Source organism: Triticum urartu, chromosome 3 (genome assembly GCF_003073215.2).
Source record: "Triticum urartu cultivar G1812 chromosome 3, Tu2.1, whole genome shotgun sequence".
NCBI classification, from domain to species: Eukaryota; Viridiplantae; Streptophyta; class Magnoliopsida; order Poales; family Poaceae; genus Triticum; species Triticum urartu.
The window spans coordinates 725,173,564-725,197,227 of record NC_053024.1 but is presented as its reverse complement, the minus strand read 5'-3'; the positions used below and the strand labels follow the sequence as shown (position 1 = coordinate 725,197,227).

General features: G+C 43.5%; 1 pseudogene; it reads left to right on the top strand.

Annotated features, from left to right (window-relative positions):
- LOC125546251 overlaps positions 1-21,216 on the top strand; it is a 61,115-nt pseudogene extending 39,899 nt beyond the window's left edge.
- The last annotated feature ends 2,448 nt before the right edge of the window (positions 21,217-23,664 follow it).

The following is a 23,664-nucleotide window of genomic DNA, read 5'->3' as shown; positions in this document are numbered from 1 at the left end:
GATCGTAGCGCACACCGGCGCCGGCGCCGGCGCCGACCGTAGCGCACAGACACGCGCGCGCACACACACTACATGCACACACACACACACACTACACACACACTAGATGCGCACACACACAATTTTTCTGTTTTTAGCTTTTAGTTTTTTCTGTTTTTCTGTTTTTCATACAAAGTTTTAGATGAATTAATTAATTAGATTAGATTAATGTCAACTAGTATGTAGAAATGTTAGTTATAATATATATAATGTCAAATGTTATAGAAATGTTAGTTATATAGAAATGTTAGAAATTTTGGAAATGTTAGTTTTAGCTAGCTAGATGAATTAGATTAATTTCAAATTGTTAGACGATGATCGATGTTTTTTTAGTTTCTTCTATTTTTAGTTATAAAATTTAGAATTTGCATATATGAAATCATCACAATCCATCATTTAAAAAATGTTACTTTACTTTTGCGGCATATATTATTTTGTTGTCGACGATGCCCGGCCCGCATCCTCGCCGTCGACACGTCCGCGACGACGTCCTGCTTCAGAGGACCCATGTCCGGAACTGGGCTCCGCCGGGCTGGCACTGGGAGGTGCTACCTTCAGGGGCGCGACGCTTGGTGAGGAACCCGGCCCCGGGTCCCGTCGTCGACCCTCATCTCCTTTGGTGGCATTCGCATGGGCCACTTTCGGTGCGGAGGGAGCCGGCCCCGCCGGAGGTGGTACGTCGCCGTGTCAGGGAGGAGGACGAGCACGTCCATCGCTACATGGCTGCTATGGATGCCAGGTTCTCCAATACCTGGCAGGTTCTTTGGGGAGATCACCCGAGCTATGATCTAGTGATGGTTCCTTCTCTTTGGGTGTCCACCGCCCGCACCTCAGGAACCGCGAGTGGCCTAGATCACTCTGTAGTATTCGATCTTTATTAGCTTGCTAGCTAGCTAGCTAGTGATGTATTCAATATTATATCTATTATTCGAGATGATATATTCGAGATTATATCTATTATTCGAGACGATGTATTCGAGATTATATCTATTATTCGAGATTATACTAAATTGTTTTATATTTCTTTTGGCATAGTTAAATAAAAGCTATGGCGGACAATACCGACAGAGAGAGAGAACAGACCATGTTCGATATCATACGTGGGCCAGATGATGATCAGAATAAAGAAGATTTTGACGGCTCCGAATTTCTAAACAACACCGGAGAGGATGATATGATATTCGATCGCGACGACCGAGAAGGTGAAGTCATGAACTACGACGAAGAACATGTTGATCCTGAAACAACAAACACCGGCGAGGTATATATATTTATATAAGCAGGAATCTGGTGATCATCGCATGTTTTAAATGAGTTGAAGATATATTAACGAATCGATCTTTCTTCTTTCAGCCATCTGGATCGAGCAAATCTTCAGGCAAAAGGACGAAACGAGGCCCGAACAAAAAATTGAAGGAGGGCGTAAAGTACAATATCGAGGCATTCAAACCTAATGGCGAACCATTAGCGCCTAAGAAGATTGCGGACAAGTTCGTTCGTCAGTGCGGAGTTCTTGTGAAGGACCAACTCCCGATCTCCCTTCAAGAATGGAGAAAGCCAGCAAATCCACGTCCAGATGTTACTTTTGTCGACGAGAATCAAAAAAATCTGCTTTGGGATACTCTGATGGAACATTTCACCCTACCAGATAATTTCACAGAAGCAGACGTGCGGAAAGTCAAGGACGCTGCTTTTAGGAAGATGGCGGTTGCATTCAAGAACCACAAGAGAATGACGTGGGAGAAGTACGTCAAGGGAGGAAGGAAGACTCTAGTATTCGAGGGGATACTAGAGAATCAAAGTGCTCATTGGGACGATTTCCTGAAATTCAAGGATTCAGAATTAGCTAAGGAACGGTCGAGAATAAACAAGAAGAATGCCGAAAAAAAGGATAAGTTCCATAAGGTGGGGCCAGGTGGCTACGCGGTGGCAATGCCTAAGTGGGATAAGTCTGAGAAAGAGATGGAGGATGCAGGTGTCACTCCGGTTACTAAGAGCTGGCCCCCCAGGTGCAGGACTTGGTTCTATGCGCATGGGGGGGAGTTGGACCCGAAGACAGGCAATGTTTCGACGAAGGCATGTCTGAACGGAGCCGACGATGCGCTACTTGTTGCAATAGAAGAGGCTCGATTGGGGGTGTTCCAGCCCAATAGAGAGAACGACGAGCTTACGCGTGCCCTGGGAAATCCTGAACACCCGGGAAGAACACGAGGCAAGGGCGCTATTCCGTGGTATGAGGGGTTTTCGGACTGGAACGCCGACTACAGAACCCGTGCGAGAAAGAAGATTGCGGAGGAGAAGAAGAGGAAGATGGAGGAGGAGCAAAGGAAGCTCGACTATGAACGCCTTCAAGGCCTAGAAGCAAGTCAAGCGGAATTGGCAGCTAAATTCCAGCAGTAGTAGGAGCAGATCGACTCACTTAGCCAGTAAAGGGGGTCTCAGCAGCTGCAGCAGCTAGCGGATGATCCAGCATTGGATACCAGCGCCCCATGCATGCCGAGAAGCAGCGTGGGTTCCGCCCCGGGCGACGCAGTAGTGCTGGATAGATACCCCGTGGATGACATCACGGAGAACACTAACTGCGAGCTACACTTCAAAATGAAGAACATATCCATGAAGGTGGCGGACGCCGTTGCTTTTTCAAATTCCCCCAAGGCAACCTTCCATTGCAACCCGATTCCAGCGGGCTATGCTCGTGTCTTGGTTGATGAGGTGGTGGACCAATATTCGGGGCTAGAGCTTGACATTCCTGGAGGTGATGAGGAGCACACACTCGGTGATGAGGAGCACACACTCGGAGAAAGGATTGCATCATTTTTCGAAGGCCACCAACACCGCGTCACCTGACTCCTCGTTGAAGTCCGCCACCGAGTCGCAGACTCCCGCTCCTCCAAGTCCACCAACGCGCGAGGCCACTCCTCCTCCTCCAAGTCCGGCAAAGTGTCAAGCCACTCCTCCTCCAAGTCCGACACAGCGTCAGACGTCCACTCCTCCTCCAAGTCCGGCACAACCTCAGGCAACTCCTCCTCCAAGTCCGGCACAGCTTCAGGCCACTCCTCCTCGTCCAACTCAGCCCCGTCAGCCGTCTCCGCCGCCTCAGCAATCGCAGAAGAGACACCCCGCAGCTATGGTGCGTAGCGGTACCAGTCGAGGTCATAGTACAGGAAGTACAGGCAGAGGCAAGCGATATAAATATGGTCCAAACCTCACTACTCCTCTTCCTGTGAGGGCTTACGACAGGACCGAGGAGCAAACCAATGCCATAGTGCGGGCAGAAGTCGACGCCCATTTTGGACCGAAACCGCCACCGCCGCCAAGGGAGAAAGTGCCTGTGGAAGTAGTTGACCACTTCATTCGTATGGCTCAACCACCAGCTCCTAAGCCTGTTGACACAGACTATGAGCACCACATCAGGAAGTTACATCGACAACGTCTACAGAAGGAGGCGAGCTCGAGCTCGAGCAAACAACAAGCAACTGTCGAAAAATGCGGGAAAACCATTGCCCAGCTGGCAGAACAGGCGGCGCAATCGACCCCCCCGCTTGTTGTGCCGCCAACAACACGTGACAGTATGCGCGCCCAATATTATTGTGGCCAAACAGTTTACGTTCCCGAGGTGGGCGATGTGGTAATAACCCAGGAGCATATAATGCAGGCTGAAGAACTCAAGATCACTGTTGGACAACTCCTCGAGATCGAGGACATGCCTGTGATTACAGAGGAGGAAATAAAACAGAAATATGTCCGGGGCCAACCTTTGGTCGAGCCAGAAGATGTGAAGAAGCTCCCAACGAGAATGTATGAATTGCATCAATGGTACATGGACATTATCAAGAGATCCGATCGAGAGTCCCTCATGGTGTATGTCAAGAAGGATCATTACTACCATGAGAAAGCTGTGGCCTTTGAGTATTTTGAACTGTTTCAGTTATACAATCAAGACGCACTCGACAAATCTATCGTCAGTTGCTATTGTCTGTAAGTGATTTCTTTCTGTAATTTAAGTCTCAAGCTAGCTGTAGTGATCCTTTTGATCAATCATTACCTGTAATTATCCTCACTATATTCTTTTCTGTGGTATTATGTAGGATGAAGATGTATGAAATGAGAAAAGGTGGACGCTATGGCATTGGGTTCATTGACCCAAACACCGTTAATCAATACACATGGAAAATGAGCAAGTATTATGAAAAGCAGGTAGAGGACAGCATGCTAGAGTTCTTGAAGCGCCTCAAATACAATGAAGATATACTACTTCCTTACAACTTCAAGTGAGTCACACTTTCTTGTACTACAAATTCTCTGTTTTTGCCTACTAGCTAGCTACATGTTTTTGCTTACATATGCCCGCTTAATTAAGACATGCAAACGTGTGTGCATGCAGATTTCACTGGATCTTGTGTATCATTAAAGTTGACGCCGGAACAGTTGAAATACTGGACTCGCTACTCAAAGCAAATAGTGACTACAACATCTTGTATGGGATAGTCAACAGGTAATTTCAATCATTATTAACTATATATCTCGGCCTATTTAGTTCGTCATTTCATGATATGAACTATTTAATAACCCCTTTATTCATTTTCTTTGTCGGCGGGCAGGGCTTGGGCAAGGTTCATCAGCGTCACGGAAGGCGAATGGAAACCACAGCTTAAATGGTTTCGATCCAAGGTAAGTAATTAAGTAGTACTAGCTAGCTAGCTAGCTGCCATCTCTTTAATTATCATGCTTGATTAATTATTATCTGATCAAATTAAATTCCATTCTCATAATAAAGGCCCTGAAGCAGGCGCAGGGGACTAATCTGTGTGCATACTGCGTTTGCGAGAACATTTGCATGATGGCGTCCGAAAGAGGCAGATCTCAAAGACAGGAATGGGTACGCTTGTCAGAACACTATTCACAATTTTTACACCATTATCGATATCTAGTCACACAACTAATACACATGCATATTGATCTCCTTCTTAACAGTTCAAAGAGGTGCGGGACAAGCTCCTAGAAACGGAGCGCGTAGAAGCACTTCAAGAGGAAATAGCAGGATTTTTGCTCGACCAGGTCATAAATCCGAAGGGAGAATACTATTACCCGCTACCGCCCCCATCGAACAGGTCATGAACCACTTCCAATTGTCATCGTGCTCCGAAGGCACCAATTAGGCTAATGCCACTGGCTCCGAAGGCAACATGCATATGTAGGAGAAATTGTATATAGCTATACATGTGTGTATGTGTAAATTAATATGGTGGTTTGTGAGACATTGATGATATATATATGATTGGTTCTACTAGAAATTATATATATATATATATGCATAATGTGTACAATGTGTAGTACCGTAAAATACCAGCAAACGAAAAAGAATTAAAATGGAAAACACAAAATTAAATGAAAAAGAAATCATAAAACCAAAAATCCCTAAACATTTTAGTACCGGTTGGTGTTACCAACCGGTACTAAAGGGCTCCCGGCCTCCGGAGCTGGCTCGTGCCACGTGGTTGCCCTTTAGCACCGGTTCGTGTTGAACCGGTACTAAAGGGGGGGGCTTTAGTGCCGAAATGTTAGTGCCGGTTCCGAAACCGGCACTAAAGGGCCTTACGAACCGGTGCTATTGCCCGGTTCTGCACTAGTGCTAGCGAAACGTTCATAATGTCTGCATCTACTCCTGCAATAGGTCTGTCACCTAGCGGTGCATCAATGACATAATTTTTCTGTGCAACAATGAGGATAAACCTCAGATCACGGACCCAGTCTGCATCATTGCTACTATCATCTTTCAACTTAGTTTTCTCTAGGAACACACATAAAACATAGGGAAGCAAGAACGCGAGCTATTGATCTACAACATTATTTGCAAAGTACTATCAGGACTAAGTTCATGATAAACTAAAGTTCAATTAATCATATTACTTAAGAACTCCCACTTAGATATGTTGGGGAACGTAGTAATTTCAAAAAAATTCCTACGCACACGCAAGTGAAGGAAATATGCCCTAGAGGCAATAATAAAGATATTATTTATTTCCTTGTTTCATGATAAATGTTTATTGTTCATGCTAGAATTGTATTAACCGGAAACATAATACATGTGTCAATACATAGACAAACAGAGTGTCACTAGTATGCTCTACTTGACTAGCTCGTTAATCAAAGATGGTTATGTTTCCTAACCATAGACAAAGAGTTGTTATTTGATTAACGGGATCACATCATTAGGAGAATGATGTGATTGACTTGACCCATTCCGTTAGCTTAGCACTCGATCGTTTAGTATGTTGCTATTGCTTTCTTCATGACTTATACATGTTCCTATGACTATGAGATTATGCAACTCCCGTTTACCAGAGGAACACTTTGTGTGCTACCAAACGTCACAACGTAACTGGGTGATTATAGAGGAGCTCTACAGGTGTCTCCAAAGGTACATGTTGGGTTGGCGTATTTCGAGATTAGGATTTGTCACTCCGATTGTCGGAGAGGTATCTCTGGGCCCTCTTGGTAATGCACATCACATAAGCCTTGCAAGCATTGCAACTAATGAGTTAGTTGCGAGATGATGTATTACGGAATGAGTAAACAGACTTGCCGGTAATGAGATTGAACTAGGTATTGAGATACCGACGATCGAATCTCGGGCAAGTAACATAACGATGACAAAGGGAACAACGTATGTTGTTATGCGGTCTGACCGATAAAGATCTTCGTAGAATATGTGGGAGCCAATATGAGCATCCAGGTTCCGCTATTGGTTATTAACCGGAGACGTGTCTCTTTCATGTCTACATTGTTCTCGAACCCGTAGGGTCCGCACGCTTAAGGTTTCGATGACAGTTCTATTATGAGTTTATGAGTTTTGATGTACCGAAGGAGTTCGGAGTCCCAGATGAGATCGGGGACATGACGAGGAGTCTCGAAATGGTCGAGACGTAAAGATCAATATATTGGACGACTATATTCGGACATCAGAAAGGTTCCGAGTGATTCAGGTATTTTTCGGAGTACCGGAGAGTTACGGGAATTCGCTGGGGAGTATATGGGCCTTATTGGGCTTTAGGGGAAAAAGAGAGGAGAGGTTGGGCGCCCCCTAAGGCCTAGTCCGAATTGGACTAGGGGGAGGGGCTGCGCCCCCTCCTTCCTTCTCTTCTCCCTTCCCTTGCCTTGACTCCTACTCCTACTACTTGGAAGGGGGGGAATCCTACCCCCGATGGGAGTAGGACTCCTCCAGGGCGCGCCATAGGGGCCGGCCCTCTCCCCCCTCCTCCACTCCTTTATATACGTGGCCAAGGGGCACCCCATAGACACACAAGTTGATCCTCGTGATCGTTTTCTTAGCCGTGTGCGGTGCCCCCTTCCACCATAGTCCTCGATAATATTGTAGTGGTGCTTAGGCTGTGCCCCCTTCATGTATTAGAGCACCTTTATAATCACCCAGTTATGTTGTGATGTTTGGTAGCACACAAAGTGTTCCTCCGGTAAACTAGAGTTGCATAATCTCATAGTCATAGGAACATGTATAAGTCATGAACAAAGCAATAGCAACAAACTAAATGATCAAGTGCTATGCTAACGGAATGGGTCAAGTCAATCACATCATTCTCCTAATTATGTGATCCCGTTAATCAAATGACAACTCATGTCTATGGTTAGGAAACATAACCATCTTTGATCAACGAGCTAGTCAAGTAGAGGCATACTAGTGACATACTGTTTGTCTATGTATTCACACAAGTATTATGTTTCCGGTTAATACAATTCTAGCATGAATAATAAACATTTCTCATGATATAAGGAAATAAATAATAACTTTATTATTGCCTCTAGGGCATATTTCCTTCGGTCTCCCACTTGCACTAGAGTCAATAATCTAGTTCACATCGCCATGTGATTTAATACCAATAGTTCACATCACCATGTGATTAACACCCATAGTTCACATCGACATGTGACCAACACCCAAAGGGTTTACTAGAGTCAATAATCTAGTTCACATCGCTATGTGATTAACACCCAAAGAGTACTAAGGTGTGATCATGTTTTGCTTGAGAGAGAATTTTAGTCAACGGGTCTGCCACATTCAGATCCGTAAGTATTTTGCAAATTTCTATGTCAACAATGCTCTACATGGAGCTACTCTAGCTAATTGCTCCCACTTTCAATATGTATCGAGACTGAGATTTTGACTCATCTGGATCTGTGTCAAAATTTGCATCGACGTAACCCTTTATGACGAACCTTTTGTCACCTCCATAATCGAGAAACATATCCTTATTCCACTAAGGATAATTTTGACCAATGTCCAGTGATCTACTCCTAGATCACTATTGTACTCCCTTGCCAAACTCAGGGCAGGGTATACAATAGGTCTGGTACACAGCATGTCATACATTATAGAACCTATGGCTAAGCATAGGGAATGACTTTCATTCTCTCTCTATCTTCTTCCGTGGTCAGGTTTTGAGTCTTACTCAACTTCACACCTTGTAACACAGTCAAGAACTCCTTCTTTGACTGTTCCATTTTGAACTACTTCAAAATCTTGTCAAGGTATGTACTCATTGAAAAACTTATCAAGCATCTTGATCTATCTCTATAGATCTTGATGCTCAATATGTAAGCAGCTTCACAGAGGTCTTTCTTTGAAAAATTCCTTTCAAACATTCTTTATGCTTTGCAGAATAATTCTACATTATCTCCGATCAACAATATGTCATTCACATATACTTATCAGAAATGTTGTAGTGCTCCCACTCACTTTCTTGTAAATACAGGCTTCACCGCAAGTCTGTATAAAACTATATGCTTTGATCAACTTATCAAAGCGTATATTCCAACTCCGACATGCTTGCACCAGTCCATAGATGGATCGCTGGAGCTTGCAAATTTTGTTAGTACCTTTAGGATTGACAAAACCTTCTGGTTGCATCATATACAAATCTTCTTTAATAGACTTAGGCATAGATTGCTAACATTAAGGAATGCAGTTTTGTTTATCCATTTGCCAGATTTCATAAAACACGGCAATTGCTAACATGATTCGGACAGACTTAAGCATAGATACGAGTGAGAAACTCTCATCGTAGTCAACACCTTGGACTTGTCGAAAACCTTTTTGCGACAATTCTATCTTTGTAGATAGTAACACTACCATCAACGTCCGTCTTCCTCTTGAAGATCCATTTAATCTCAATGGCTCGCTGATCAATGGGCAAGTCAATCAAAGTCCATACTTTGTTCTCATACATGGATCTCATCTCAGATTTCATGGCCTCAAGACATTTTGCGGAAATGGGCTCATCATCGTTTCCTCATAGTTCATACGCTCGTCATGGTCAAGTAACATGTCCTCCAGAACAGGATTACCGTACCACCATGGTGCGGATCTCACTCTGGTTTACCTACGAGGTTCGGTAGCAACTTGATATGAAGTTACATGATCATCATCATTAGCCTCCTCACTAATTGGTGTAGTAGTCACAGGAACATATTTCTGTGATGAACTACTTTCCAATAAAGGAGCAGGTACAGTTACCTCATCAAATTGTACTTTCCTCCCACTCACTTCTTTCGAGAGAAACTCCTTCTCTAGAAAGGATCCATTCTCAGCAACGAATATCTTGCCTTCGGATCTGTGATAGAAGGTGTACCCAACATTTCGTTTGGGTATACTATGAAGACGCACTTCTCCGATTTGGGTTTGAGCTTATCAGGTTGAAACTTTTTCACTTAAGCATTGCAACCTCAAACTTTAAGAAACGACAACTTAGGTTTCTTGCCAAACCATAGTTCATACGGTGTCGTCTCAACGGATTTAGATGGTGCACTATTTAACGTGAATGCAGTTGTCTCTAATGCATAACCCCAAAACGATAGTGGTAGATCGGTAAGAGACATCATAGATCGCACCATATCTAATAAAGTACGGTTATGACGTTCGGACACACCATTACACTGTGGTGTTCCAGGTGGCGTGAGTAGTGAAACTATTTCACATTCTTTTAACTGAAGGCCAAACTCGTAACTCAAATATTTTACTTCTGTGATCATATTGTAGAAACTTTTATTTTTTTTACGATGATTCTCCACTTCACTCTGAAATTCTTTGAACTTTTCAAATCTTTCAGACTTGTGTTTCATCAAGTAGATATACTCATATCTGCTCAAATCATCTGTGATGATCAGAAAATAACGATACTTGATGTGAGCCTTAACACTCATCGGACCGCATACATCAGTATGTATTATTTCCAATAAATATGTTGCTCGCTCCATTGTTCCGGAGAACGGAGTCTTAGTCATCTTGCCCATGAGGCATGGTTCGCAAGCATCAACTGTTTCATAATCAAGTGATTCCAAAAATCCATCAACATGGAGTTTCTTCATGCGCTTTACACCAATATGACCTAAACGGCAGTGCCACAAGTAAGTTGCACTATCATTATTAACTTTGCATCTTTTGGTTTCAATATTATGAATATGTGTATCACTACGATCGAGATCCAATGAACCATTTTCATTGGGTGTGTAACCATATAAGGTTTTATTCATGTAAACAAAACAACAATTTATTCTCTTACTTAAATGAATAACCGTATTGCAATAAACATGATCAAATCATATTCCTGCTCAACGCAAACACCAAATAACACTTATTTAGGTTCAACACTAATCCTGAAAGTATAGGGAGTGTGCGATGATGATCATATCAATCTTGGAACCACTTCCAACACACATCGTCACTTCACCCTTAACTAGTCTCTGTTCATTCTGCAACTCACGTTTCGAGTTACTACTCTTAGCAACTGAACCAGTATCAAATACCGAGGGGTTGCTACGAACACTAGTAAAATACACATGAATAATCTGTATATCAAATATAGCATTATTCACTTTGCCATCCTTCTTATCCGCCAAATTCTTGGGGCAGTTCCGCTTCTAGTGACCAGTCCCTTTGCAGTAGAAGCACTTAGTCTTAGGCTTAGGACCAGACTTGGGCTTCTTCACTTGAGCAGCAACTTGCTTGCCGTTCTTCTTGAAGTTCCCTTTCTTTCCCTTTGCCCTTTTCTTGAAACTAGTGGTCTTGTTAATCATCAACACTTGATGCTCTTTCTTGATTTCTACCTTCATCGATTTCATCATCATGAAAAGCTCGGGAACCGTTTTCATCATCCCTTGCATACTATAGTTCATCACGAAGTTCTGCTAACTTGGTGATGGTGACTAAAGAATTCTGTCAATCACTATTTTATCTGGAAGATTAACTCCCACTTGATTCAAGCAATTGTAGTACCCAGACAATCTGAACACATGCTCACTGCTTGAGCTATTCTCCTCCATCTTTTAGCTATAGAACTTGTTGGAGACTTCATATCTCTCAACTCGGGTATTTGCTTGAAATATTAACTTCAACTCCTGGAACATCCATATGATCCATGACGTTCAAAACGTCTTTGAAGTCCTGATTCTAAGCTGTTAAGCATGGTGCACTAAACTATCAAGTAGTCATCATATTGAGCTAGCCAAACGTTCATGACGTCTGCATCTACTCCTGTAATAGGTCTGTCACCTAGCGGTGCATTAAGGACATAATTCTTCTGTGCATCAATGAGGATAAACCTCAGATCATAGATCCAAACCGCATCATTGCTACTAACATCTTTCAACTTAGTTTTCTCTAGGAACATATCAAAAATAAAACAGGGGAGCTAAACGCGAGCTATTGATCTACAACATAGATATGATAATACTACCAGGACTAAGTTCATGATAAATTTAAGTTCAATTAATCATATTACTTAAGAACTTCCACTTAGAAAGACATCCCTCTAATCTTCTAAGTGATCACGTGATCCAAATCAACTAATCCATAACCGATCATCACATGAAATGGAGTAGTTTTCAATGGTGAACATCACTATGTTGATCATATCTACTATATGATTCACGCTCGACCTTTCGGTCTCAGTGTTCCGAGGCCATATCTGCATATGCTAGGCTCGTCAAGTTTAACCTGAGTATTCTGCATGTGCAAAACTGGCTTGCACCTGTTGTAGATGGACGTAGAGCTTATCACACCCGATCATCACGTGGTGTCTGGGCACGACGAACTTTGGCAACAGTGCATACTCAGGGAGAACACTTTTATCTTGAAATTTAGTGAGAGATGATCTTACAATACTACCATCAATAAAAGCAAGATAAGATGCATAAAAGATAAAAATCACATGCAATCAAAATATGTCACATGATATGGCCATCATCATCTTGTGCCTTTGATCTCCATCTCCAAAACATCGTCATGATTTCCATCGTCACCGGCATGACATCATGATCTCCATCATCTTGATCTATATCAATGTGTCGTCACATGGTTGTCTCGCCAACAATTGCTCTTGCAACTATTGCTATCGCATAGCGATAAAGTAAAGCAATTATTTGGCGCTTGCATCTTATGCAATAGAGAGATAACCATAAGGCTTTTGCCTGTTGCCGATAACTTCAACAAAACATGATCATCTCATACAACAACTTATATCTCATCATGTCTTGATCATATCACATCACAACATGTCTTGCAAAAACAAGTTAGACGTCCTCTACTTTGTTGTTGCAAGTTTTACGTGGCTGCTACGGGCTAAGCAAGAACCGTTCTTACCTACGCATCAAAACCACAACGATAGTTTGTCAAGTTGGTGCTGTTTTAAACTTCGCAAGGACCGGGCATAGCCACACTCAGTTCAACTAAAGTTGGAGAAACTGACACCTGCCAGCCACCTGTGTGCAAAGCACGTCGGTAGAACCAGTCTCGCGTAAGCATACGCGTAATGTCGGTCCGGGCCGCTTCATCCAACAATACCGCCGAACCAAAGTGTGACATGCTGGTAAGCAGTATGACTTATATCGCCCAAAACTCACTTGTGTTCTACTCGTGCATATTACATCAACGCATAAAACCTGGCTCTGATACCACTGTTGGGGAACGTAGTAATTTCAAAAAAATTCCTACGCACACGCAAGATCATGGTGATGCATAGCAACGACAGGGGAGAGTGTTGTCCATGTACCCTCGTAGACCGAAAGCGGAAGCGTTAGCACAATGCGGTTGATGTAGTCGTACGTCTTCACGATCCGACGATCCAAGTACCGAACTCACGGCACCTCCGAGTTCAGCACACGTTCAGCTCGATGATGTCGCGCGAACTCCGATCCAGCAGAGCTTCATGGGAGAGTTCCGTCAGCACGACGACGTGGTGACGGTAATGATGTTGCTACAGACGCAGGGCTTCGCCTAAGCACCGCTATGATATGACCGAGGTGGATTCTGGTCGAGAGGGGCACCGCACACGGCTAAGAGATCAAGAGATCAATTGTTGTGTCTTTGGGGTGCCCCCTGCCCCGTATATAAAGGAGTGGAGGAGGGGGAGGGCCGGACCTCTCTATGGCGCGCCCTAGGGGAGTCCTACTCCCACCGGGGGTAGGATTTCCCCTTTCCTAGTAGAACTAGGAGCCCTTCCAAGTAGTAGGAGTGGGAGGGAAGGAAAGGGAAGGGAAAAGGAGAAGGAAGGAAGGGGGCGCCCCCTCCCTAGTACAATTCGGACCAGCCCATGGCGAGGGGAGCGGCCACCCTTTGAGGCCTTTCTCTCCTTTCCCGTATGGCCCATTAAGGCCCAATATGAATTCCCGTAACTCCCCGGTACTTCCGAAAATACCCGAATCACTCGAAACTTTTCCGATGTCCGAATATAGTTGTCCAATATATTGATCTTTACGTCTCGACCATTTCGAGACTCCTCGTCATGTCCCCGATCTCATCCGGGACTCCGAACTCCTTTGGTACATCAAAACACATAAACTCATAATATAACCGTCATCGAACTTTAAGCGTGCGGACACTACGGGTTCGAGAACTATGTAGACATGACCAAGACACGTCTCCGGTCAATAACCAATATTGGAACCTGGATGCTCGTATTGGCTCCTACATATTCTACGAAGATCATTATCGGTCAGACCGCATAACAACATACGTTATTCCCTTTGTCATCGGTATGTTACTTGCCCGAGAATCGATCGTCGGTATCTCAATACCTAGTTCAATCTCGTTACCGGCAAGTCTCTTTACTCGTTCCGTAATACATCATCCCGCAACTAACTCATTAGTTGCAATGCTTGCAAGGCTTAAGTGATGTGCATTACCGAGAGGGCCTAGAGATACCTCTCCAACAATCGGAGTGACAAATCCTAATCTTAAAATACGCTAACCCAACAAGTACCTTTGGAGACACCTGTAGAGCTCCTTTATAATCACCCAGTTACGTTGGGACGTTTGGTAGCACACAAAGTGTTCCTCCGGTAAACGAGAGTTGCATAATCTCATAGTCATAGGAACATGTATAAGTCATGAAGAAAGCATGTGATCAAGTGCTATGCTAACGGAATGGGTCAAGTCAATCACATCATTCTCCTAATTATGTGATCCTGTTAATCAAATGACAACTCATGTCTATGGTTAGGAAACATAACCATCTTTGATCAACGAGCTAGTCAAGTAGAGGCATACTAGTGACATACTGTTTGTCTATGTATTCACACATGTATTATGTTTCCGGTTAATACAATTCTAGCATGAATAATAAACATTTCTCATGATATAAGGAAATAAATAATAACTTTATTATTGCCTCTAGGGCATATTTCTTACGCACACGCAAGATCATGATGATGCATAGCAACGAGAGGGGAGAGTGTGTCCACGTACCCTCGTAGACCAAAAGCGTAAGCGTTAGCACAACGCGGTTGATGTAGCCGTATGTCTTCATGATCCGACCGATCAAGTACCGAATGTTCAGCACACGTTCAGCTCGATGACGTCCCTCGAACTCCGATCCAGCCGAGCTTTGAGGGAGAGTTCCGTCAGCACGACGGCGTGGTGACGATGATGATGTTCTACCGACGCAGGGCTTCGTCTAAGCACCGCTACGATATTATCGAGATGGATTATGGTGGACGGGGGCACCGCACACGGCTAAGAGATCAATGATCAATTGTTGTGTCTATGGGGTGCCCCTGCCCCCGTATATAAAGGAGCAAGGGAGGGAGAGGCGGCCAGCCATGAGGAGGCGCCCCAGGAGGAGTCCTACTCCCACCGGGAGTAGGACTCCCTCCTTTCCTAGTTGGAGTAGGAGAAGGGGGAAGGAGGAGGGAGAGACGATGGAAAGGGGGGCGCCGCCCCCCTCCTTGTCCAATTCATACTACAGGGGTAGGGGACGCGCAGCCTGCCCTGGCCGCCCCTCCTCTTCTCCACTAAGGCCCATGTAGGCCCATTAAACCCCCGGTGGGGGGAGGGGGGGTCCGGTAACCCCCGGTACTCCGGCAAAATCCTGATTTCACCCGATACACTTCCGATATCCAAGTATAGGCTTCCAATATATCAATCTTTATGTCTCGACCATTTCGAGACTCCTCGTCATGTCCGTGATCACATCCGGGACTCCGAACTATCTTCGGTACATCAAAACACATAAACTCATAATATAACCGTCATCAAACTTTAAGCGTGCGGACCCTACGAGTTCAAGAACTATGTAGACATGACCGAGACACGTCTCCGGTCAATAACCAATAGCGGAACCTGGATGCTCATATTGGCTCCCACATATTCTACGAAGATCTTTATCGGTCAGACCGCATAACAACATACGTTGTTCCCTTTGTCATCGGTATGTTACTTACCCGAGATTCGACCGTCGGTATCTCAATACCTAGTTCAATCTCATTACCGGCAAGTCTCTTTACTCGTTCTATAATACATCATCCCGCAACTAACTCATTAGTTGCAATGCTTGCAAGGCTTATAGTGATGTGCATTACCGAGTGGGTAGAGATACCTCTCCGACAATCGGAGTGACAAATCCTAATCTCGAAATACGCCAACCCAACAAGTACCTTCGGAGACACTTGTAGAGCACCTTTATAATCACACAGTTACATTGTGACGTTTGGTAGCACACAAAGTGTTCCTCCGGTAAACAGGAGTTGCATAATCTCATAGTCATAAGAACATGTATAAGTCATGAAGAAAGCAGTAGCAGAATACTAAACGATCGTGTGCTAAGCTAACGGAATGGGTCAAGTTAATCACATCATTCTCCTAATGATGTGATCCCATTAATCAATTGACAACTCATGTCAATGGCTAGGAAACCTAACCATCTTTGATCAACGAGCTAGTCAAGTAGAGGCATACTAGTGACACTCTGTTTGTCTATGTATTCACACAAGTATTATGTTTCCGGTTAATACAATTCTAGCATCAATAATAAACATTTATCATGAGAATAAGGAAATAAATAATAACTTTATTATTGCCTCTAGGGCATATTTCCTTCATCCTAGTCCTACTAGGAGAAGAAGGAAGGAGAGGGGAAAGAGAAGGAAGGAGAGGGCGCCGCCCCTCCCCCTAGTCCAATTCGGACTAGGCCCATGGGGGGCGCGCGGCCAGCCCTTGGCCGCCCCTCTCTCTCTCCCCTAGGCCCAATAAGGCCCATTACTTCTTTGGTGGTTCCGATAACCCTTTCGACGCTCTAATATTTATCCAGTGACCCTCGGAACTCATCCGGTGTCCGAATAACATTGTCCAATATATCATTCTTTATGTCTCAACCATTTCGAGACTCCTCGCCATGTCCGTGATCACATCTGGGACTCCGAACTACCTTCGGTACATCAAATCACATAACTCATAATACATATCGTCATCGAACGTTAAGCGTGCGGATCCTACGGGTTCGAGAACTATGTAGACATGACCGAGACTCATCTCCGGTCAATAACCAATAGTGGAACCTGGATGCTCATATTGGTTTCTACATATTCTATGCAGATCTGTATCGGTCAAACCGCACAACAACATACGTTGTTTCCTTTGTCATCGGTATGTTAGTTGCCCGAGATTCGATCGTCGGTATCATCATACCTAGTTCAATCTCGTTACCGGCAAGTCTCTTTACTCATTCCATAATGCATCATCCCATAACTAACTCATTAGTCACATTGCTTGCAAGGCTTATAGTGATGTGCATTACCGAGAGGGTCGAGAGATACCTCTCCGACAATCGGAGTAACAAATCCTAATCTCGATCTATGCCAACTCAACAAACACCATCGGAGACACCTGTAGAGCATCTTTATAATCACCCAGTTATGTTCTGACGTTTGATAGCACACTAAGTGTTCCTCCGGTATTCGGGAGTTGCGTAATCTCATAGTCATAGGAACATGTATAAATCATGAAGAAATCAATAGCAACAAACTAAACGATTATAGTGCTAAGCTAATGGATGGGTATTGTCAATCACATCATTCTCTAATGATGTGATCCCGTTCATCAAATGATAACTCATGTCTATGAATAGGAAACTTAACCGTCTTTGATTAACAGGCTAGTCAAGTAGAGGCATACTAGTGACACTCTGTTTGTCTATGTATTCACACATGTACTAAGTTTCCATTTAATACAATTCTAGCATGAATAATAAACATTTATCATGAAATAAGGAAATATAAATAACAACTTTATTATTGACTGTAGGGCATATTTCCTTCACATTTATCATGAAATAAGAAAATATAAATAATAATTTTATTATTGCCTCTAGGGCATATTTCCTTCAATCTGGGCGCACCCATTGCTGGCGTTTTACAAAAGAGCAACGCCGGCACTAACCTAAAAAAGTTGGTGTGCAAAATATACCAACGCCACCATTGTTTGAGAAATATAGTGTCGGCGTTGATTGGAAATGCCGCGCCAGCAACAAAAGTTGTGGTTAGCCATTTCTCTAATTGTACTAGCTATCCCCAGTGTCTATATAAGCTAAGGGGTTTTAGACCATATGGTAGAGAATCATTTATTTACATATGATCTCGAGGTAGATCATCATATACTTTGTACTCCATCACAATCAATACAATAGAAGAATGACGTAGGGTTTAACCTCTTCGAAAGGGTCTGAACCTAGGTAAAACATTGTGTCCGTCTTTGTCCTGTTACCATCTAGCTCGAAACTACCTACCCGAGATCCGTCAGATTCAACTCCAACACATAGTGTGAAATCATCATGAATGTACTATTTTACTCCGTCCTTGCCAAATTATATTGCATATATTTTTCCCCGAAGTAACATTTTATACATTTTGATCAAGCTTATAGAAGAAATCGTAAAATAAAAAAACAATATCATTAGATTCATAAATAATGTTCTCGCAGAAAAAGATTCGTAAATAATTTTGTTTATGAACTTTGTCAAATTTTACAAAGTTCGAGTTGAAAAAGGAAAATCTTATATGCACTAAAAAAAACACCTTTCCTGTCCTTTGCCCCTCAAAATAAAAAACTCTCATCTCCTCTCTTTTTTTTCTATAAAAAGGAAAACCCTCCTCGCCCATCTCTCCCTCTCGCTTGGACCGATCTCCTTCCTCCTCCGCCGTTGCCGCAGCAACGCCGCCCGCACACACCACCCCATCGGACTCGAGCAGAGCGGAGGGAGATCTTCCTCCTCTCGGTAAGCCCTAACCCGCTCATCTCCCTTTCATCTTCTTCGTCTGCGCCGTGAAATTTTTAATCGTCCTCCTTCCCCGACCTACCCGACGCCTACCCGCCTGACCTAGCTCCGAGTCCGATGACGAGAGAGACGGTGTTGTTGAGAGCCCTGCTGCTCTAGTGTAGGCCACAGATATGCTTCCGCCCCTCCCCTGCTCTTGCAACGGCGACCAGTGTTGTTCCCCCGTACGGTTTGCTCCAATGGCTCGACCGGTGGTGTTCCCTATCTGCTTTGGTTGCGGTGCCTGTGTTCCTGCTAATAAATTAAAGAGTCTTCTGTTCCTAGTGTGATCGTTGCACAACTGTATGATCGATGATGTGTGGCGATCTTTTCATGATTTTTTCTCCATTGAGTCTACCTCCCTTCAATTGTTCGCATATGGATTGGGTGCATTCTAGTTTTTTCATTTGTTTGCACCAAGGCTCCATAGACTGTACCGTTGTATAACAAATGTGAACGATTTCATTGTTTATGGATTCTAGCCCTCTATTAAGGCCCCTACTGTCAGTGTCAGGTAGCTAGGATTACATTGGAGGGTTGTGGGACCTCGTGGAATTTGTTGCTAACCTCATCATCTTCTCATCTTCTGCTAGATCTTAGGATTGTTCATCATTTCTTCCCGTGGAAGAAAGTCTTCATCGAGAGATTATTCGTCATATCAGATACACAAGAGTTGTTATATATGTCCTCGACATGGAACCTAATAAGCTAGATACTTTGTGTTTTTATAATTTTTTGTTTTATTTATATACATAAAAAATAGAACAATAATAACAAGATGAACAGCAAAGATAGTCCAAAATCGTTATATGACTAACATCTCTCTTGTTGCTTCTATGACCTTACCTGTTGCAAACGTTGATATTTTTGTGTAAATGAAGGCTGGGCTTAAGCATCTACACGGTGTTAATTTAGTTCGTAAGGCTGCATATTCTGTTTTTTGGTTATGATTGATGCCGGTTTTTTTTTTTTGAGAACAGGATCGATACCTTTTGTTGGGTGGCAACTCTGAAGGATGCTCTAGCTAGCTAGCTTCTGTAACAGTGAGTCTTGTTGGCTGATTTGGCATTCGCCTGTATGCTGTCTGTACCAATTCTACCCCTTCCCCTCAACCCAACATGCCACACCCATGCCTCTGATAGCTCTTAAGCTATTTATAGGTGTCTTAACTCACTTTTGTGCATTCATTGCTCTTATCCACATGATACTATATGCTTTACTTTTCATCAGCTGTCTTTGTGAATCTTTCCCCGGTACTGAAATTCAGAGCTGATTCAGTGAATCTTTGCTCGCTACTCCAATTCATAAGCTCGCACATAGATTGTTGTTCTTTTTTAGACAGTTTTTTCTGTCGTGTATGTGTCAGAGAAGTTATAGTGCTATTGATATAAAATGAAAAGTTTATATTTAGCAAGAAACAGCAGCAATATTCTCCTTTAGTGTACCACTTAGTTTCCTCAGGGTATAATACAATTTGGTGACTATACAACTATATATGCTGAGACAAATAGGGAAAGTAGAGAAAAACGGCGACGTTTGTTGCTACCCAGTGAAAAACTGCACTTGACAGGTGTGTTTACCAAATAGAAGTTCACTTGATTGATAATACCATATGTTCCATTTTATTCCCTAGGTAACTCACGGCACCTAACTAGTCTCTACAATGTATAGGACTGAGTATATTATTAATGATTGCTCAAAACTTAACTTGCTAGTCTTAGTGTGGCAGCTTGTTCTGTATACACGCAGTATTTATGCAGTACATCTCTCTTCTTGTCTGTACTGTTCTTTTATTTAAATAATGGGCTCTCTACTACCTGGAATTGTCGATGCTTTTTTGTGTACTGTTCTACAGTCTAAATATTGTCTAACAATTGGTGATGTTTGGTTTGCTAGCTCATCCGGAATCCGTATCTTTGTGAAGACCCCCACCGGCAGCACAATCTGCCTCAAGGTCCACTCATCAGACACCCTGTACACTGTCAAGGCAAAGATCCAGCAGCAGTACCGCCTCTTCTTCGATGGGGTGCAGCTAGAGGACAACTGTACATTGGCCGATTATGGCATCCAGCATGACTCTACAATTGACCTCCAGGAAAAGATGCAAATCTACATGACAGAGACGCGGGCAGGCAGGATCATCACCCTTGAGGTTGACAGCCTAGACACCATTAGTAACGTGAAGTCCAAGATCCAGGACATGGAGGGCTTTCCCAAGGGCAAGCAGTGCCTCATCTTTGCCAACAAGCAACTGGAGGACGACAAGCGCACCTTGGCTGACCACAACATCTGGAAGGAGTCCACCCTCCTCCTCGTCCTCCGCCCCTGTAGGCCAGGAGCAAGTAGGATGATGCACATCTTTGTCAAGCCTCTGAAAGGGAAGACTCTCACCCTTGAGGTTGAGAGCTCGTATACCATCGACAATGTCAAGGTGAAGATCTACGAGCAGAAAGGCACTCCCCCTATGGAGCAGCGCCTCATCTTTGGTGGCAAGCAGCTGGAGGACGGCCGCACCCTGGCGGACTACAACATTCAGAGCGAAAACACCGTTCATTTGGTGTACCGCCTTTGTGGTTGCTGAGCTGCATGGCCTGCCATTCAGTAACTAGTTTTATTTTGCTGGAGCCTTCCTTCGAGTAGTAGTGCATTGTCACTAAACTATCATTCTAGTACTGTCCGTTAGTATATATGCGCCAGTATTGTTCCTTCACAATAGAAGCGTATCATTTAGTATAGTATGTCAATGTCTCGAGTAGTTCTTTTTAGTATCTATCAAGAGTCCCTGTGTCTGTATTGTCCTCAGTTGATTGAGAATACAGTTTGTATGCAGTTTGATTGACCGACAAAAGGCCTCCTTTATTTACTCATTTCTTTCATGTCTGCATACCCAGCGCGGTTAATTTATGTATCCATGTTTTCTTCTATGTCATCACCGTGAAAAGTTGAAGTGATGAGGATCGTAACACTATGATTGTATGTTTTTTACAATGAAAAAATATTATCGCATATTGTGAACCACATGAATGTCACATGAGTAGGAATCAGGACTGCAAATAGGAGTTGAAATCAAGTTGTCCTCAATGAAAGGGGCGTGGCGCAGGAGCGGCAGAGGAGGACAAGGAGGTGTTAGTTGTATATGACCCCCTCAGCTACCATGGAGCATTGGGGGCATAGTCACGCTGGTGGGCGGGGTGGCATTGGAGATTTGGGGTGGCAGCATTGAGGGTTTGAAGGTGGATGGGTGTTTCGGCGGCCCATGACGAGGTATTTATAGGAGGGGAGGCTAGAGGGCCATGGGGTGGCCATGGCAAGTGGTACAACGCCAATGGTTAGGCCATGAATGCTCTGGTGTCAGTTTCTATAAGGATAGGTAGGGTTTAGGGATAAAGATTGTTTTGGTCAAATTTGAACAAACCGGGAATAGTTTCAGGGGTGACTCTTTGAGGTGTTAAACATTGTAGGAAGGAGTAGGACTAGACTTGCAAAAGGCCAAAAACAGTTTCTTGGAGTGAAAGGGTATTTAGAAAAATAGTCCCTCTCATCCATCTCAGGATTAACAAGTAAGAGATTATGTTCCCTCAAAATGTGACTTAGGGAGCGTTCGGGTCCTCTCCGATCCTCTTAACTCCGCTCCCGGAGCGGACCAGACTTCAGCTCACTTTAACAGAGCTGTCAAAACCGAGCTCCACCAACTCCGCGGAGTGGAGAGATTCCAAACGGGGCCTTAGGATATATATATGTTGGCAAAAGGTGTTACAGAGACAATCAGCTAAGCTAACAAGCCAGCTCTTCATAACTTCTCAGGAGTACATTTTCTCCTAACTTTTCCCCCATAGCTGAAAAGGGCAATAAGTTGTCCTCTATTTACACTTCACTATATTCAAAGGGAAGTTCGAGCACACTGTGATAAACACTTTTATATTTGTACTACTTAAGTTTGACATATCAAATGGATATGCACAGTTCTCATTAGATTGATCTAATGTAGGCCAAGTGTTCAGTACATCGGAGTTCACACCACATTTTTATTAAGATGATTATATTGTCCACGCAAAAAAAAGATGATTATATTGTGTGAATAATCACTAGTGCAGAACCGGGCAATAGCGCCGGTTCGTAAGGGCCTTTAGTGCCGGTTTGGTAACCGGCGCTAAAATGTAGGCACTAAAGCCCCCCCCCCCCCCTTTAGTACCGGTTCAACACGAACCGGTGCTAAAGGGCAACCACGTGGCACGAGCCAGCTTCGGGGGCAGGGAGCCCTTTAGTACCGGTTGGTGTCACCAACCGGTATTAAAATGTTGGGGGGGGGGGGGGGGGGGGGTTGGGTTTATGATTTCTTTTTCATTTAATTTTGTCTTTTCCATTTAATTCTTTTTCGTTTGCTGGTATTTTGCGATACTACATATTGTACACGTTATGCATATATATAAATAGAATTTCTAGTAGAACCGATCATAATATATATATATCATCGAATGTCTCACAACCACCATTAATTAATTCACACATATATACACACATGTATATATATATATATATATAATTTCTCCTAATTGGTGCCTTCGGAGCTAGTGGCATTAGCCTAGCTAATTGGTGCCTTCGGAGCACGATAATAATTGGAAGTGGTTCATGGGGCGGTAGCGGGTAATAGTATTCTCCTTTGCGATCTATGACCTGGTCGAGGAAAAAATCCCGCTATTTCCTCTTGAATTGCTTCTATGCGGTCCTGTGCTAGGAGCTTGTCCCGCACCTCTTTGAACTGTTAAGAAGGAGATCAATATGCATGTGTATTAGTTGTGTGACTAGATATCGATAATGGTGTAAAAATTGTGAATAGTGTTCTGACAATCGATATCGTACCCACTCCTGTCTTTGAGATTTGCTCCTTTCGGACGCCATCATGTGAATGTTCTCGCAAATGTAGTATGCACATAGATCATTCCCCGGCGCCTGCTTCAGGGCCTTTACGAGAATGGAATTTGATCAGATAATAATTAATCAAGCATGATAATTAAAGAGATGGCAGCTA